Below are 20,352 nucleotides of genomic sequence, written 5' to 3' on the forward strand. Positions count from 1 at the left end.
AGAGGTCCCTAGGACCATCAAGGGAGAAGAGCAGAGAGCGGGACCCTACCCAGAGAAGCAGTGATGCCTGAAATGGAGCCAGAGATGATGACGTGGAGCGATGTGGAACAGCTGGAGACTTTAGATCCAGAGAGGTAGAGTGACTGTGTGCTGAAGACCTGAAAGAAAAGAAAAGAAAAAAAAAATCTTAGGTGGGATCTAGACTTTATCATTCCATGTGCCTGATAATAATATTTCTGAGCAAGTCCTAAGTATTTGCTTCCCTTTTCCAATACTACATCTATGTTTCCGTCTTACTAGAAAATGTACATTGATGGAGCTTTATTTTTATCAATGTGATCTATGCAACTGTATAAAATTTAAAATTATATCCAATGTAATACTTGTAACTGTATAAAATTTAAAATTATGCTGAAAGGCTTATAATGAAATGAGCAGTACCTAGTCCCACATCTCGTCATTCCTCAGTCTTGTTCCTTTGATGTAACTGCCAGCTGTTCCACGTGAGAAAGATGAGGCTTTCCACTCTCATAAAGATTTACAGCCTTGGAAACCCTGTACAGCGTCGCTATGGGTCGGAACCAACTCCACGGCACTTAACCACTACCACCAATCCCACATCTTGTCATTCCTCAGTCTTGCTCCTTTGATGCAACTACTTCCAACTCTTTTAGCTGATTCTTCGTCCATATTTTTAAATAGAATGCTATACTTTTATATCTTAGTTTCTCCATTTTAGGTATTATCTGTTGATTTCATACAATGGACAATGAGGATTTAGTTCTCTTTTATCTATCGCCCTCCAGTGCCCCCTTTCCTGGCATTACTTTTGTTTTCCCAAACTTAATAATTTTCTTGTCTATTATCTACTGTTTATAACACATGGCTCCAAAGCTTATTAATTGTATAAAATACTAATAAACAATTATTCTCTCATGGTGTCAAAAAATTGGGAGAAGCTTAATTGGGTGGGTCAGGCTTAGGGTCTTTCATGAAGTCACAATCAAGATGTCAGCTGGGGCAATAGTCATCTGAAAGCTTGACTGAGGTTGGAAGATCAGCTTTCAACATGGTTCCCATGATGCTAGTTGTTGGTGGGAGATTCACATGGACATGCCCATGTAACTCTTCAGTGTCCTCACTCCCAGAGAGGGCAAGAACAAAGATCAAGGCAAAAGCACTGTTTGCTGACCTGGTCTCAGAAGTCACACACCATCATTTCTGTAATATCCTATTCCGTGGGGAAGGGTATATTTGCATGAATATAAGAGACCAGGATCATTTATGGCTACCTTAGAGGTCAGTTACTATACTTTGTCCTTTTCTATACTTGGTTTTATTTCTATAAAACTATAAATATGCTCTTATTACATTTAGTCACATGGTAATAATCTCTGCATTTAATTTAAAAAAAGATTATTCCTATAGGCATTGGTCATGCTCCTGATTCAATCTGGTTACTCTATAACCCTAACACATAGCTATAGTCCTAGGACTTTCTGGTGACTCCCTTCTCTTCCTCCCTTTGTTGTTGTTGTTGTTGTTATGTGCTGTGGAGTCAGGTTCGACTCAACCCTGTATAGGGTTTCCGAGGCCGTAAATCTTTACAGGAGCAGAAAGCCTCATCTTTCTCCCACAGAACAGCTGGTAGTTTCGAACTGCTGACCTTGCAGTTTGCAACCTGATTCGTAACCACTACACTACCAGAGCTCCTTTCTTAGAGCCCCTATTTTCTGGATTCCATGTTCTCTTTCCTGATGTTTTCTTATACTTTTATTGAAGCATAACTTCTAGCAGCTTTCTGGAAAAGGGTACATGAGAGAGAAACAGATTGAGACTTTCTGTGTTTTGACTCAAAACATTGATAAGTTTGGTTGGGTATAGAATTCAAGTTTAAAGATAATTTTACTTCAGAATTTTGAAGATTTTGCTTGCTAAATTGTCTTCTAGCTTCCCATGCTATTGATATTCTGTGACCTAATTTTTACTGCCGCTGAAGATCTTAGAGTCTTTTTTTTTCCCCCTCTGGTCTTAGAAAAGGACTTCATTCTTCTTGGATCAACCATCAACATACTTGGAAGCAGCAGTCAAGAAAACCAGGGGCTTCTTGAGTGTTAATCTTTACTGTGTGGCAATCAGGTAGGAACCTGCTATTGTTCTTGCTGAAAGTATTTTTAAATTCATGTTTCTGCTGTTTCCGTTTGGCAACATATGTCTTTTTGCACTAGGAAATTTTCTTGTATTATTTATTTCATAATTTTCTCCCCTTCATTGTTTCTGTTATCTACATCTAAGATTTCTAATCGTTGGATTTTCTAATTTCCTTTCTTTTTTCCATCTCTTTTCAATTGATTTTCTTGGGGGATTTAATCAACTTTATATATATATATATAGCCTTTCTGTTGAGGCAGAAGCTTTCATACTTTTTAATTTCCAGAGGTTTTTTTTTTTTTTCCCTCATTATCTGAATTTTCTTTTTAAAAATTTATCCAGTTTTTGTTTTAAGACTTTAACATAATCTACTATATCCTATTAATTATTTTCAAATTTACTTTTGCTCTCTGCTGTTTTCTCTGAGTTCCTTTTTCATTCAGTGTGTTTGTTTCAATTTGTGTTTTTCCCACCAAAACTTTCAACATATACTCCTTAACTGTCTGATCATATTTAAAAGTGAGATACTAAAATAAATTAAATCAGCAAAGCACTAGGGCCTTCTTGAGTGTTAATCTTCACTATGTGGCAATCTGGTTGTTGTTGTTGTTGTTGTGTGCCGTCGAGTAGGTTCCGACCCATAGCAACCCTGTACAGGGTTTCCGAGGGTGTAAATCCTTACGGGAGTAGAAAGCCTCATCTTTCTCCCGCGGAGCAATCTGGTAGGAAGCAGCTATTGTTCTTGTTCTTGGAAGATCTCTGCTGTTCAATGTCTATGGTCAGTTTTATGAGAGATGGCTTACTGATAGGTAAAAACCTAGATTCCGGTGTTCTGAGTATTGGAAAGTTTGCTATTTAGTGTGTAGATTTTACTTCTTTCCCTGTTCCTAACACTGTGCCTCTCCTACCCCCAACTGTGACCTGGTGTTTCATAATGCTTTCTGGTTTTACATCTCCAAACAAGAGAGCTCTAATCTTCTTCTAAGGAGATAGGGCTTAAAGATAATTCATTTATCTTTAAAATATTCTCAACCAAGCCTCCTGTTTGTAATCTCTCCCATACCATTACCTCCAGAGGTGCCTATGGTAACCTCTCCAGGTTTCTGTGACATGAACTGCATTGTTACTTATTGATTTCCCCCGCTGCAGGCTCTAGTCTCAGTTCTTTTGTTGTTGTTGTTTTTGTTAGGTACTATTGAGTCGGTCTCCACTCATAGCGACCTTATGCACAGCAGAACGAAACACTACCCAATCCTGGACCAACCTCAAAATTGTTGCCATGCCTGAGCCCACTGATGCTGCCACTTTGCCAATCCATCTCTCTGGGGGTCTTCCTCTTTTCTCTGACCCTCCACCTTACCAAACATGATATCCTTCTCCAGAGACTGGTCCCTCCTGACAATATGTCCAAAGTATGAGAGACGAAGTTTGACCATCTTGGCTTCCAAGGAGCACTCTGGCTGCACTTCTTCCAACACAGATCTTTTGGCAGCCCACGGCACTTTCAATATTCTTCTCCAACACCATAATTCAAATGCATCAATTCTTCTATGGGGTCTTCCTTATTCACTGTGAAGATTTCACATGCATATGAAGTGATTGAAAATACCATGGCTTGGGTCAGGCACACCTTATACCTCAAGCTGACATCTTTGCTCCTCGACACTTTAAAAAAGTCTTGTGCAGCAGATTTGCCTAATGCAATACGTCGTTTGATTTCTTGACTGCTGCTTCCATGCGTGTTGATAGTTGATCCCAAAAGAATGAAGTCCTTGACAACTTTAGTCTTTTCTCTGTTGATAAAAATGTTGTTTATTGGTCCAGTGATGAGGATTTTTGTTTTCTTTACATTGAGATGCAATCCATACCGAAGGCTGTGCTCTTTGATCTTCATCAGTAAGTATTTTAAGTCCTCTTCACTTTCAGTAAGCAAGGTGGTATCATCTGCATATCACAGGTTGTTAATGAGTCTTCCTCCGATCCTGATGCCACGTTTTTCTTCATATAACTCAGCTTATTGGCTTATTTGCTTAGCCATACTAGTTGAATAAGTATGGTGAAAGAATACAACCCTGTCTAACACCTTTCTTAATTTTAAACCATTCAGTGCTCCCATGTTCTGTTCGAAAACTGCCTCTTGGTTCATGTACAGATTCCTCATGAGCACAATGAACTGTTCCAGAATACTCATACTTTGCATATGTTGTCCATAGCTTGTCATGATCCACACAATCAAAAGCCTTTGCATAGTCAATAAAGAACAGATAAATATCTTTCTGGTATTCTCTGCTTTCAGCCAAGATCCATTGGACATCAGCAATGATATCCCTTGTTCCACGGCCTCCTCTGAATCCAGTTTGAACCTCTGGAAGTTGTCTGTCAATGTATGCTTGCAGCCATTTCTGTATTGCCTTTAGTAAAACTTTATTAGCATGGGATATCAAAGATAGATTTCCATAATGTCAGTTCTTTGAGGTCTGCTAATTCAGTTACCCCTTGTCCTTTTTATTCTAACTTTCAAAATTTTTGTTTACATTTCTCCTCTTCTGTTATCTCCTCTTTTGTTCACTGCCTTTTTTGGTTGATGCCTTCTTTACTCCTTTAACATCTTTGTATAGGGTCTTCAATGAAAAGCAAAGATAAATGTATATGTTTAATCTACCAGGTGTAACTGAAAGTCTCCCTAGGAAATTTACATTTGATTTTTCATGACTGTTAATCTAATCCTTGGAGTCCTGATGTGGCACTGTGAGATAAAGCACTGGACCTCAAGGTTGGTTTGAACCACAAGGTTGGCAGTTCAAACTCACCAGCCACTCCTTGGAAACCCTATACAGGGTCACAATGAGTTGGAACCAACTTGACGGCACTTAACAACAACAACAATCCAATCCTCATCTTGACTAGACAGGACCTTGGATAGTGATCAATCTGACTCATTCCATGTTCTTAACAAGCAGTCTTACTGATGTGTTCATAGTCTCTAAAACAGGAAAGAAAAAATCAAGAGTTTCGTCTTGATTAATGTTATTTGTATGGAAATATATCTGATTTAACTGTGACTGCTCCAGTATTGAACAAGTGATGTTTTAATACTTCTCATTATATTTCCCAATTTTGTGAAAAGACTCTTGTGTCAACAGTCTGAATATTTTAAGCCTGGTCTAATTTCTTTTCAATTGTGTGCCTATTCACACAGCTGAGCTGCTCTTACTAATCTGTGCAATTATATCTACATGAGCATAATGCTACTTTGGGTTGAATCAAAGGGGAATCTTATAATGTTCTTTATGAAATCAATGTCTAGTCTTGTCAGAAATAATAGGTGTGTAGTATATACCAGATTGTGCCCCAGCTAAAGATTTTCTGTGACTGAAATTATGGTAGTGGCCGTGGGGATGTGTGGATTTGGTAATGACAGTGACCAGGATGACAGTGTTAAAACAGCATCAATTGAGAAGGATTTTTAAAATTAATACCCTTTATTTTCATATTATAATCTTTCTCCCTATTAATATCCTTTGTTTTCATATTATAATCTTGCTCCTCATTATACAATCTACAACATTGGATAAACCCACCACCAATAAAGGTATGTCCACAATTCTGGGGGATCACTTGTGGTCCTGCTTGTAGTTCTTAGAGTTCATTTGGAGTCAGACATTAATAAAATCAGGTCATCTACATGATGTCACTGAAAGAAGCCACAGCTACTTTTTTGTGGTAGTCCCTCCACTCTACAGAGAGATCAGGCCTGACTGACTCATTCAACTGAAAGTGACGAGTATACAACTGCAGCCATATTCCTTTATCAATGGATTCCTGTCTATGCTATATGGTATGGTACTAGAATGTCTGAGGGACACAAAAGTCCTGTTGTCTCAAGAAACTTACCAACAGTACTAAACAGCTCAAAGCAAGCTTGTTGTTGTTGTTAAGTGCTGTTGAGTCGATTCCAACACATAGCAACCCTGTATAGGGTTTTCCGAGGAGCAGCTGGGGAGCTTGAACTGCCAACCTTGCAGTTCAAATGACTTTGCAGCCTGGTGCATTAACCCACAACACCACTCACAGTGGGCATAATGGGTTTAAAAGAGGAAGGAATTAGAATAGGGAGCAATAACTCTGCTGGGACTTTCTCATTATACCTTGCCTTTATATTAGTCATGGGATTTGGAGTCATTTTTTTTTTCCCTACTACATGGCTATCTTCCAGATTGAGTATATGGGACCTGGTTTTAGCTCTTCTACAAATTGCATAATGCCTGGCTCTTTGTGCTTATTGACTGAAAGAATGAATGAGTGAATTAATTCATGTAGAGGTAGCAGGCTGAATCTCAAATAACACATAAGAAACAGATAGGATCCTCTGAAACAGAACTTGTGAAATCTATCTATCTATCTATCTATCTATCTATCTATCTATCTATCTATCTATCATCTATCTATCTATCTATCTAAGAGAGATTGAACTATTTCAAGAAATTGGCTTACCCAGATGTAGCAGCTGACAAGTCTATAGGTCAAGGGGCAGGCTAGAGGCTTCTGCAGGCTTGTATCCCAAGATCTACAAGTTAAACAACAGGAAAAGTACAGAATCAAGAAGGAGAGTGAGTTCTGCCTAGATATCTATTTACAGTCTGAAGACAGAGTACACCCTAAGAAATTCCCCCTTTTAACTGATTGACCAATTACATTAGATTAGATTGTATTGCATTTTATTGGATTATATTTTTAAGCAGCAACTAGTCCACTGTTTGGCAAAACTACATGGAACAATAATACAGCCAAGTTGTCACACAAAACCAGCTATCACAGAAAACAAAGGCAGGAAATTGTAGCTGAAGTGTATAAGGGGTGTGCTGAAATGAATCTCACTACAATAGCAAGACTTAGTGGGTAAGTAGAGGGTGAAAGTCTAGAAAAGGAGCTGGAACCAAATCAATGAAGAATTTGAAGACCAGTTTATAGAGTTTGGGTTTTATTCTTTAGGAAAGGGTGAGCCATTGGCATATTTAGTGTAGAAGAAATACTTGATGAAAGCAGGGGAATAGAAATATTAACCTGTCAGCTCAAAGCAGAATGAAGTGATGGTAGAAGGGACACATAGGAAGTTACAACAACAATACAAATGAGAAATGCTAATGAACTGGATATGATAGTTGGTAATAAGAAATGGAAAGACAAAATAGATGCAATAAAATAAGATAATTTTTAAAAAAATAAAAATAATCATTAATGAAAAATATTTCAAGATCTAATTTGAAGCACAATGCTGTCTGTGATAGGATAATATCCACATGCCTACAAAGAAGATCAGTTAATACCACTATTATTCAAATTTGTGCATCAACCACTAAAGCAAGTGATGATACAATTGAAAAATTTAATCAGCTTTTTCAGTCTGAAATTGATCAAACATGCAATCAAGATGCATTGATAATTACTGGTGATTGGAATGTGAAGGTTGGGAACAATAGGGAAGGATCAGTAGTTGGAAAATATGGCCTTGGTGATAGAAATGATGCTAGAGATCTCATGATAGAATTTTGCAAGACCAATGCTTTCTTCATTGCAAATAACTTTTTTAATCAACATAAAAGATGACTATACACATGGACCTCACCAGATAGGATACACAGGAATCAAATAGACTGTATCTGTGACAGGAGACAGTAGAAAAGCTCAATAACATCAGACAAAACCAGGCCAGGGGGAGACTGTGAAACAGACCATCAATTGCTCATATACAAGTTCAGGCTGAAGCTGAAGAAAATTAAAACAAGTTCACAAGAGTCAAAATATGACCCTGAACATATCGCACCTGAATTCAGAGACCATCTCAAGAATAGATTTGATGCATTAGGCACTAATGACTGAAGACCAGAAGAGTTGTGGAATGACATGAAGAACATCACACATTTGAAAAAAGCAAAAGGTCATTAAGAAGACAAGAAATAAAAGACCAAAATGGATGTCAAAAGAAACTCAGAAACTTACTTTCCAGAATAGATATACAAAAACAAATGGAAGACATGAGGAGGTAAAGGAGTTGCACAGTAAATATGAAAGGGCAGCTTGGGAAGACAAAGTCAAGTATTATAAGGAAGTGTGCAAAGATCTGAAGTTAGAAAACCAAAAGGGAAGAACATGCTCAGCATTTCTCAAGCTAAAAGAACTGAAGAAAAAAATTCAAGCCTCGGGTTGGTTGCAATATAGAAGGATTCTGTGAGCAAAATAGGACATGTGGTATGCTGATGTAAGATCAGCACTAGACTACGAACGCAGTTCAAACCCACCAGATGCTTCTTGGAAACTCTACATAGGGTCCCTATGAGTTGGAATTGACTCGACAGTACTTAACAACAACAACAGCTCAACGGCACTTAACAACAACAGCAACAGCATGGGCAAAATATCGAATGATGCAGAGAGCATCCAAAGAAGGTGGAAGGCATACACAGTCACTGCACCAAAAAGCAATGGTCAATGTTCAACCATTTCAAGAAGTAGCACATTATCAAGAGCCAATGATACTGGGGGAAGAAGTCCAAGGTGCACTGAAGGCATTGGCAAAGACAAGGTTCTATGGATTGATGGAATACAAATTGAAATCTTTCAACAAACTGAAGTAACACTGGAGGTATGCATTCATCTAGGCCAAGAAATTTGGAAGACAGCTATTGATCACAAGAAATCTATATTTGTTTGTACCCATTCCAAACAGAAGTGACCCAACAAAATGCAGACGTTATTGAACAATATCATTAATATCGCATGCAAATAAAATTTTTCTGAAGACAATCTAAAAATGGCTGCTATTGTATATTGACAGGGAACTGCCAGGGGTTCAAGCTGGATTTAGAAGAGGATGTGGAACGAGAGATATCATTACTGACGTCAGATGGATCTTGGCTACAAGCAAGTAATACCAGAAAGTTATTTACCTGTGTTTTATTAACTATGCAAATGTTTTTTACTGTGGATCATGACAAGCTCTCGATAACATTGTGGAGAATGAGTATTCCAGAACACTTAACTGTGCTCGTGGGGAACCTGTACACAGACCAAGAGGCAGTCATTCGAACAGAACAAGGGGACACTGAGTGGATTAAAATTAGGGTTGTATTCTTATTCAATCTGTATATTGAGTAAATAAACTGAGAAGCTGGATTATATGAAGAAGAACATGGCATCAGGATTGGAAGAAAATTCATTAACAACCTGTGATATGTAGATGATACAATCTTGCTTGCTGCAATTGAAAAGGACTTAAAATATTTACTGATGAAGCTGAAAGACCACAGCCTTTAGTATATGTTTTGAACTGCAAGGTCGGCGGTTCAAGCTCACCAGTTACTCCTTAGAAACCCTATACAGGGTCGCTGTGGGTCGGAATCGACTCGATGGCACTTGACAACAACAACAACAATACCTCAATATAAAGAAAACAAAAGTCCTCTCACAAGTGGATCAATAAATAACATCATGATAATTGGAGAAAAGATTGAAGCTTGTCAAAGACTTCATTTTGCTGGAATCCACTATCCACACTCACGGAAGCAGCAGCCAAGAAATCAAATACTGTATTGCATTAGGCAAATCTATTGAACAATGTTGGGGACCGGCCTCGACATAGGAAATTGGTTCACGAGTGTTTGGTTCACGAGTGTTTGCTATCCCTATCCAGCGGCGATAGGGATAACAAAAGAATACACAGAAAGACAAAAGGAGGGGGACAAAGAGGCACCCCGAAACCAGGGTGGTTGCATCACTGGTGGGCAGACTTGGGACTACAGGCATCGTGGCCTCTGCAGGCAGCAACTCACTGCCCTGCAAACTGTACTACATGCCCTCCAAGCCGTAATGCACACCTGGGCCGGCCTGCGTCTCCGTTTTATTTAGGAGAGGAGCTTCACACCAAGCTGGGAGGCACTAAGACAAGGTACAGCTAACATCAGTAATTTTCCAGACATTCAGGTAACTTTACATCATACTTCACTGGTTCGAATCCCAGGCCCGCAACTTGGTTTCTCAGGCTCAATTAACATATCTATAGCCCATGAGCTCAGTTGGGGGAGGGTGAAAGGGAAGGACAAAAGGCTTGGGTGGAGTCCCGCTGTTTTGGCTTCCTGAGCCAGGTTTGCAGGAACTTGGCTGAATAACCAGCACCTGGGACAGATTCAGGGAGGATGGCTTTTTTTTCTATAGAACAAAGAACTGGGAAGTAGCTAAGCTATTTTCAGTTAATCCTTTGAAGAAAGGCTTAACCTTGAAGCCTTTACAGTCTGGGCTTTAGGAAAACATTACATTTATCTGTGGATATTAAGGGCTCATGTTTGGAATTAAATAAAAACATAACTGAACACTAAGATGAAAAACAATTTGTTATGACTGCCTGGTGGCCAGAATCTTTTCCTCAGAGCCTGTGGCCTGCATTGTCTGCAACACTTGGGCCCAGTGGGCCTCGAACTTTTGACCAGCTTTACACGGTCTGCAACAGAACAAGATCTCTTTAAAGTGTTCAAGAATAAAGATGTCAGTTTAAGGACAAAGGTGCACCTGACCCAAGCCAGGGTATTTTTACTAGCTTCATATGCATGTGAAAGTTGGACAATGAATAAGGAAGACTGAGATTTGATGCACTGGACTTACGGCATTAGAGGTGAATCATAAAAGTACCATGGAGTGCCAGAAAGCAAACAAATCTGTGTTGGAAGAAGTACAGCCAGAAAGATCCTTAGAAGCCAGGATGAAGAGACTTGGTCTCACACTTTGGACATGTTATCAGGAGGGACTAGAACCCAGAGATGAACATCATGCTTGGTAAAGTGGAGGGTCAGCAGAAAAGAGGAAGACCCCTAACAAGATGGATTGGCACAGTGACAGTAGCAAAGGGGCAAGTTGTTAGGAAGGCACAGGACCTGACAGTGTTCGTTCTTTTGTACATAGGGTCACTGAATCAGAACAACAGCAACATGAAAATTATCATTTTATTTAAAAATCTGTAGATAAACTAGGTTAGAAAGTTTTTTGTTAAATCACAATTTTCAGCAGCTTTTATAATACTATGAATAATTGTTCTGTGCATCCTTTTGGTTGAAAATTAGAACAAGATGTGAAGAGCCACTAAATTAATGCTTCAGCCTAACATGGTCAGGGCTGTTGTTGTTAAGTGCCACGGAGTCGATTCCGACCCATAGTGACACTGAACAGGGTTTCCGAGGCTGTAAATCTTTACCAGGAGCAGAAAGCCTCATCTTTCTCCTGCGGAGCAGCTGGTGGTTTCGAACTGCTGATCTTGAGGTTCGCAGCCCAATTCGTAACCACTATGCTACCAGAGCTCCAAAAAAAGTCTAGCTTCCACCGTGAGACTGCTATAGCTTTGCTACCTTCAGCTCCTTCCCCTCTGTCCAACAAGCCCACGAACAGCAAAATCTTGACTCTCTTCAAGGGCAATGCTTGATCATGGAGTGGGACTGGGTCATGGGAGGACAGTCCTTTTCTGTAGTCTTATAAATGACAGAATCAGGACTTCAAACCCACCAATAGGAGAAAGATGAAACTGTCTGCTCTCATAAAGAGTTTTACTCTTAGAAACCCTAAATAGGTTCACTTTAGTCAGAACTGACAGGAGAGCAGTGGCTTCGCTTTGTTGGTTTTATACTTTCAAAACAATTGTGTACCCAATCCTAAACATTACGAATTAGCCTTGAACTATGTAGAATGATAACAGTGTTATTTCGGGGTGGGAGGGTGTAGGGGTGGGAGGAAATACACATGGGAAATAAGTTTTAGTATTTTTTACCTGAAGGAAGAACTTGAGTGTTTTTCTTTTTTCAATTATGATTTTCATAAACATTTTTATATTGGAGGTTTAGGTTATGTGGGCAACAGAATGATTAATATCTTATAGCATAATTGTTCTGAAAAAGGGTTGTTGTTGTTATGTGCCGTGGAGTCGGTTCTGACCCATAGCGACCCTGTACAAGGTTTCTGAGGCTGTAAATCTTTACGGGAGCAGAGAGCCTCATCTTCCTCCCTCGGAACAGCTGGTAGCTTCGAACTGCTGACCCTGAGGTTAGCAGCCCGATTCGTAACCACTACACTACCAGAGCTCCTTGAAAAAGGGTTAGCAGCAAGGAAATTATCATTTTTATAATAAGTACAGCCAAAAACTTACAAAGACATATTTAACGAAAAAGACATGCTAGGCAAAAGGAGCTCTGGTAGCGTAGTGGTTATGAATCGGGCTGCGAACCTTAAGGTCAGCGGTTCGGAAAGATGAGGCTTTCTACTCCCATAAAGATATATACCCTCGGAAACCCTGTACAGGGTCAATATGGGTCGGAACCGACTGGACGGCACTTAACAACAACAACAAGGCAAAAGGTAACTGAAATCTTCATACTTCCTCAAAAAATCTTTTTGATTTTGTTTTTAAAAATCAATCCATGAAAAAAGATGCCAAACCAGCCACTCCTTGGAAACCCTACAGAGGGTGGCTATGGGTCGGAACCGACTGGATGGCACTTAACAACAACAGCTTAATTTAAAAACAGACTTCTGCACCTTCCAATTTAATGTTTGTGTTCCGTATTCATCCAAATGATTAGAGCTGGCCTTAAATTTCAGCACTTTAAGTAGTGCTTCTTAACTTCTTAAATAGGTTAAATAAATAATATCTACATTCCCCAAATTTAACAGGATGTGTTGTTAAATGAGAAAGAGAATGAACTAGTATCCTTTGTATTTGAGAATGACTCTACTCCTGGTCATCACTGATGATGTATGCAGGCTAGAAAGAGATGTGAATGACCTGCTCATTTCCACACTGTAATCAAAGGAGGTCTGGGCTAATTTTCCAAACTTGCCCCCAAGATCCTGCTTTTATATCTTGGCTTAAGAATAATGTCACAATGATACTACCACCAGGACTGGTGGTGATAATAACAATAATATGATATCATTAACAATATTGCAATAATAGAAGACTTAATAACCAATTTTCTTGTTGGATCTTTTATCAAAACCCTGTGAGGTGGGCAAGGATTACAGAACACCAAGGTTGTCTGTCTTCTATTTTCCAGGAATATTTCAATTAAAATTGAAAACAACCTATTCAATTCATCTGAAGTATTAGTAAAATATTTGAATTGTTCAAATTTGATATTTAGAAGTTGATTGGTTTTCTCCTATCTGTTTCCATCTTCAAATGAAGGTAATTGAAACCAAGAAAAACCAAACCAAAGATACAGCTCCCATTTCCCTATTAGGTTTTTTTTTTTTTCATATGGATTTCAATGGTGAATTATTTCCAAATATTTCACAAATATAAATACTGCATTGAAGGAAGATGAATTTATTTTGACCTTTACTGAAAATGTGCTGTGAAACAAAGCAAGTAAGCATTATAGCCTGTTAAACACTCACATAACCCACTTCCATGTAAATAAGAAAGTCCTTCGCAGCAAAAGTAATGTTCGCAAGTAAAGCAGTTTTACAGAACACTTAACTGCAAAGTCAGATACCATGTTCTTCACTATAAGTCTGATTTAGTCGGCTTTATGTATCCAAGATCTATAGAAATTAAAGAAGCTTCTAAAATGTTACATTCAAGAAACATAGAGGATGACACTTTTTGATGACTTCTGATGAAAATACATGTAGGATATTTGCAACAAAAGGCTTGGGAAACCCCATTCTTTATTAGAAAGAAGATGGAGTGCTTCGGCTTTGATTTGGTTTTGTTTCTCTTTTGAAATTATGTCTCCCACTTCCCTCCTGCAAAGAAACTGTTTGCATTGATTTAGCAATTGCTAATTGAATGTAGGTTTCAATTCTATTTGTAATTACTAACATCCTCTGCCCCCTCTAAATAAAACAACCCGCATTTGGCGTGAACAGATGTCAGTACTTTTGTGCATTTATTTTTTGTCAGCTTCTTTTTCTTTAGTCATAAGCCTCTGACTCCAGAGCGATTTCCTCCATCCGGATTCTTGTGTCAAAGAGTTGAGATGTTAAACCACAGCAACCATGAAACTTTAAAATCCCTGATGCATGATGAATGGGTACTGGGCATGCAGCTTAAAATCTATGCTTTTGCTTCTCTTTAAACACTTTAAATTGACAGCGCTATAGATCAAACATTTTTACTGAGAGGAGAAGCTTTGGCAATTTAAGTTAAACAAGTGCACAGTTACCATCATCTCAAGACCTCACCCCTCCACAATTACCCCTTCCACCTGGTGGACTGGCTACATTTCTCATTGAGTGTAAATTCGTGTGTGTGCTTGTGCGCTCTCCCGCGTGTGTGTGTGTGTGTGTGTGTGTGTGTGTGTGTGTGTGTGTGTGTGTGTATCTGTTTGCGAGCACGCGGACTTACACTACTGGGCGGCCGCTTGTAACCCGACCAATCTAAAACCCCACGCAACTTCCCCCACTGACCCCATTCTCCCTCACCCCCGTTCCCTCCGCCCAACACCCACCCAACCCCCGACACACACTGAGGTAGCACAGGGTTTTCACCCGTGGCTCTAGCCCGCCGTGGAGCATGCGCCTTGGTCGCGTCACCGCCCGAAGACTACAGCCCCCACCCCCTCTCCTTCCTCTTCTTCCTCCTCTCCCTCCCCACCCCCAACCTGGAGCAGCAAAGTTGGCGCGCTGCCCATTGAGGCATTCAGCGTCAGCTCCACAGGGATCAGCAGGCAAAGTCACAGTCTGCACAAACAGAGCTTTCAAATTCATAAAATTCATAGGATTTTTCACAAATGAATGAACACAATTTTCTACCAATTTCCTCATTATGCAAATATGCAAAATATCAAATTTAGGCCAATTAGGGTCCTCCACAGTCCCAAATTCACCCGTTTAAGCCATAATTGCAGAAACTATCAAATAATTACGGTCGCTAATTGGAAATATTTGTGACAGATACAACAAATTCTTGCACAAATTACATTTCATTCGAGGAACCACTGCGCGCCACTGAAATTTTATCGAAGTCTAATTTAACTTACATAATGAGTTGAATTGAGTACTTGTTATCAAATTTGAGCAATTCATAGCCCCGTAATGTGGAATGATCAAATAAATTAAAAGGGAATTTATTCAATATTTTGTTGTGATCCTTTTCTCGGAACCATTGCTATTTTGTAGGGAATTTCCTCCTCCCGCGGCCCGTGGCGGGTGCCTGGTGTCACTGAAGCCCGGAAGGCGAGGAGGCGGCGGGTGGCCGGCAGCCGAATTCCGCAGCCTCCGCCGGGAGCCCGTCGTTGCCTCCGCGCGGCGAGCAGCCTGGCGGACGCGCACCGGGCGTGGAGCTAGGAAAGCTCAAAGCCGTCGGAGGCCAGCTCTGCCCCTTTGCTTTGTTTTATTTAATTGGATAGAGGGGCCAGAGAATACTTCCGGGTGAAGTGAGGGTGAGTTCTAGGCATGATTTGATTTCTGGAAATGTAAACACACACACACAGAGTTGTGCACACGCCCCCACAATCCCGTACACGCGCGCCGCACACACTCCACCTAGCTCACACGAGTACACCCACACCACACGCACACATTCCACACAGACACAGGATCATACACACGCAACACATACTGTTTCTTCATATATTCACACATCCACATACACACATAGACACACTTTCACTTCCACGCGCGCGCACTCAAGCCTAAAGTAACCCGCAGCCAGGGTGGTGGAAGACCCAATCCCACCAGGTGAAAGCAAAAGGACACCCAGCCCTCAAAGTTCCTCTGGCTCGCCCTAACCGGCCAGCCAAGGGTTAGCTGCTCGGTGCGGGTCCCTGAAGCACTGTATCACACTGGCACATACACACACACACCCAAGTGGAGGAGTGCGTGCCCAAGCTTCCTGGCCTTTGTGTATGTCTTCATGAAGGGTCCAACCCAGGGTAATTAATGTCACTCTAACTAGGAGTCCTGGCACTCTCTGACTCCACGCTGCCCCTCTGCGCGTGCCCGGCGAGTGGGCACAAACGCAGGCAGCTCCGGAATCACCCTTTTTCGAAGGTCAGCTTCCCGGACAAGGCATTCATTTTCCTCTTGCACAGTAGCGCACATACGCACTCACTAGCACTTTTTTTCCCCCCAACTGCCTTGTGGCCTCGTTGGCGGATTATAAATGTCTCCTTCTCCCTGTGATTTGTTTAATCCGTGGAAATGGTGCTGGTCCTATGTAAACAAGCCAAGTGCGGAATGAAGGCAGTCACCCATGCGTGGCCAGCCTGCCTATTTGTCAGAAAACCTTCATAAATACTGAGCCGGGGCTGGGCAAGGATGTGATGTCTCCATTTTTGCCAGGAAAGGGCACGAGGAAGACAAAGCGAGGCACGGCAGCGTGTAACCTTTAAGGGACAGATAGTCTGGGAGCTTGGAGACCCGGGAAGCTCCCGGGCTAATTCTGTTCGGGCGGATGACTGATGCTGGGCCAGAGCCTGCCGCGCGTCTGCTGGGCTGAAGGCCGGCCTGCGGGCGGGGGGTGAGGAGGGGGGAAGGCCAGACCTGGGGATTTTTATACTAGGGAGCACACAGATATGCGCCACATATCCCCAATGTAGGCAGGGAGGTCGAGGCCTTACCACCTGGCTGGAGTTACCCCTTGAGGAGCTAACCTTAGGTACCCGCACATCTCCAGGGACAGCACCCCTTCACTGCAAATCCTCCCGAACTGACATCACTTGTGTTCATTCAAAACAGCTTCTGGGTGTCCTGGGGAGGTAGCGACAGGGCAGAGCAGCGGTACATTCTCTCGATTTGTCACAAAGTGTCCAGCGGTGACCCGCGCAAACTGCCCACCCTGGACTTGTGGTCCTACTCCCGAACCTTTTTTTTTTTTTTTTTTTTTTTTAAAGAACAATGCATATGTGTCTAATTACATACTCCTAACAAAAGCAGTAATTACCGCCTGTAATTATTATGGTCCTTATTTAGAAAAGGAGGAAAAAATGTGAGAAAATGTCGAGTATTAAAACATGAAAGCAGCTATTAATCAAACCTTTACACCTTCTTTAACTCAGGCGTAATGGTGGGTATTATCATAAATCTACTCTGATAGTAACACAAGAATAATGAGTTCAGTAATGATAGCGATGATGATCATAATGATTTTAACCAACAAAGAATGGTGTAGATTTATTGCTAATAATGTGGTACAGGAACCTCTTTCATTAAAATTACCTATGTGTGTTCTCTCTGGGGTAACCTGTGTGTGTGTGTGTGGGGGGGGGCTGTTACCATCTTGGGACTGTGGCTAAGGATCCAAACTAATTGCTTATAGGGCATGACCTCATTCTTGAAGGCCTTTATCTGAGTAACTATCTGATCTCAGAGTCCTCCCTTATCCCTTTAGAAGAGTCTAGAATGCCCAGAGACATGCTAACTGGGAGGTGATGATTCCAGAGATGGATGAGAGAGTGCAATGGGATGTGGTTTGGAAAGACAGCGGCTTTTGTAGGGCAGGCCTGCAGCTTCCTCAGTTGCCCACTCTTCCCAGTAAATTCACTGTTGGGGAATGGAGGATGGCCTTGGGCAAAGGCAGACTATTGTAGGTCTCAGACTCAGCCCTGCTGGGGCTTGGTTTGTTTGAGACTTGGATTTACTCAATGGAAAGAGTAGGAAGAGAAGGATTTTACTCCTTAAAACTCAGTTTTAGAACTTGCCTTTCCTTCCAAAGTGAAACAAAACCCTTATAATCTGAGACCAGAACTGCTGGAGACTTTGTAAATGGAGATTGCAAAGAAAAAGTAGCCTTAGGGACCCTAAGCAACTCAGAAGGGTGAATGCCTTGAGGAGTTGACAGGTGGAAAATATAAAAAATGGGACGTTCAGTTCACCTGAATGTACCCTTGCTTTTTAATGAAATTAACTTGCCATTTGTCCTTTGCATCTGTTCAGAAAAATCTCTCTCAGTAAAGATCCATATTTTAATGTAAACTATAGTATTTTGTTGTTGTTGTTGTTAAATGCCGCCATTGAGTCTGTTCCAACCCATAGCGACCCTCTAAGGGGTTTCCAAGGAGCAGCTGGTGAGCTTGAACCACCAACCTTGCAGTTCAAACTGACTTTGTAGTCTAGTGCATTAACCCACAGCGCCACACCAGGACTCCAAGCTATAGTATTAGGTGTATGATTTAAAACAACCACCACCTTGATTTTGTAAGCACTGGAACCACAATGTCAGTTTAAACCTCAAGGTCGGCAGTTCAAACTCACTAACCACTTCTAGGAAACCCTATACAGGGTTGCTATGAGTCAGAACCAACTCAACGGTAATTAACAACAACCATGTTTTCAGGCACATTCCTGTACTTCTAGAAATGCAGGAGTTTAAGGTCTGAAGCCAAAGTTTGTTCTTTGATTTTCAGCCCTAGGCAAAATCTTCTAAGCAGATTATAAACCTTCAGGGTTTAAAAAAGAAGCCTCTTCAAACTTGAAGCCCCAGAGACCAGTCAAAACTGTAATTACCCTTCCTGAAATTCCTGCTCAGGGAAAAAACATACATATATGTGCCCTGGGAACCTATAGACATTTTGGGTGATTTTCATACACTAGTCGGATTTTATTTTCCTAATTCCAACTTTCCAATTAACTGTAAAATTCTGTCAGTTATGGAGTCCTGAATGCAGTGGTAACATAATTAGAACTTATACATAATAAATAATACATTTGTAGTATTTTAACCTCTACTACCCGTTATGAGATCAGTGTGTGGGCCAATTAACTACAGAAGCTTTTTTTTTTTTTTTTTTAAATGAGGCACTATAAACACACTGGTTTTAAATGTCCTAATTAGTAACTTGCTCATTAATTAACTTTCTGATTAATTGTGTAGCAATTTAATTTGTAGATGAGCCACTTAAAGAGTGATACCTTGTAATTCTTTCTTCTGTCTTTAAAATTCGACCGTAAAATGTGATTCTGTATCTGGCGGGCTTCTTAGTTCTGGAAAATTCACTGCTTAAAAGATGCTGTGTATTTCATTTAAAACTAAATTTCACACAATCCTTCCCTCTCTGGATCCTGAGGATTGGCTGGAGGAAGTGGGTGGTGGGGAAGGGAAGGCATTTCTATAAATTATAGGAGAAAGTAAAGAAACACCAAAAATGACTATATACTTGAACCTGAAAATATTTCCTCTTTTCTTGTAAAGCAAAGAGAACACTTGTGCATAAGTTTCACCACAACTTATTCCAAAAACCATTTTAAGGGAAACTGAATCATTTTAAAGGAAAACTTATTGTGGCCTCCACACCCCTATCATGGACAAACCCAAGAGATAATTTAATACAGTGGACAAAGGGCTAATAGCTGATGTCTATAGAGGCTGTTTTGCATTGGAGCATCCCAAGGCTGTTCTATTAGCATCAGAAAGGGTCCAGGGCCCTGCTTCTACCAGAGCTTTTGTTGCCCGGGTGTGTCGCCAGTCCCATCCAGCAGAAAGCCTTTAGCCCTGATGGCAGATGATTCTCTAAGTGAATAGAGATGAAGGCAGGGATATTAAGTGACTCTATAAAACATCCCGGACACAATTGTGTGATTGATGGAGGACAAAGTGGGAACAGCAGGACACAGGATCCTGGGAGAAGCAGCCTTGTCAATTCGAGAAACCCATCTCTGGAAACAGCTTCTCCTGGAGGAGTTTGCAGTCTATTTGTATGAGTAATCAGCTGGGCCCCCTCTCTGTCAGCCCTGTTTACTCACTGATTTTCTCAACAAGACAACCATTGACACTGGATGGATGGGGCTAATCTGGCGCAGAACTGGCGGCTTCGCAGAGGCTACAGGTCGAAAATAGAGCGCGGTGCCAGCTTCACCTCGCCTAATCTAGCGGCTAATATTTATTAGAGCCAATTTATACCGCTGCTCTCTCAAAGAGCAAGGAAGGCCCGGGTGCAATTAATAACATGGGCAATAACCACAGACAAACAAATAAATAAGGGTTTGTGAACTGTTTGGTTGGTTTTAAAGGAAGGTGGAAAGGGTTGGGTTTGCCACCTGGAGGGTAAGAAGAGAAAGTAAAGGTAGCTGTGAAGCCCATGAACAGGGGCTTTCTCGTTGGCCCCCTCATCCTGTCTCTCACAGCAACAACCCGGCTGCAAAATGGCTTTGGACCCGGCACATTGTAATTCCACGTTGCAACTAACAGAATTTATACATAGATACCTTGCACTCGCAAGCAGA

General features: G+C 40.9%; 1 pseudogene; it reads right to left on the minus strand.

The window, feature by feature from the left end:
• Positions 1-16,233, minus strand: part of LOC102821230 — an 84,855-nt pseudogene extending 68,622 nt beyond the window's left edge.
• Between the last annotated feature and the right edge of the window lie 4,119 nt (positions 16,234-20,352).

The sequence above is a fragment of the Chrysochloris asiatica genome, unplaced genomic scaffold, assembly GCF_000296735.1.
Source record: "Chrysochloris asiatica unplaced genomic scaffold, ChrAsi1.0 scaffold00234, whole genome shotgun sequence".
In the NCBI taxonomy this organism is placed as follows: domain Eukaryota; kingdom Metazoa; phylum Chordata; class Mammalia; order Afrosoricida; family Chrysochloridae; genus Chrysochloris; species Chrysochloris asiatica.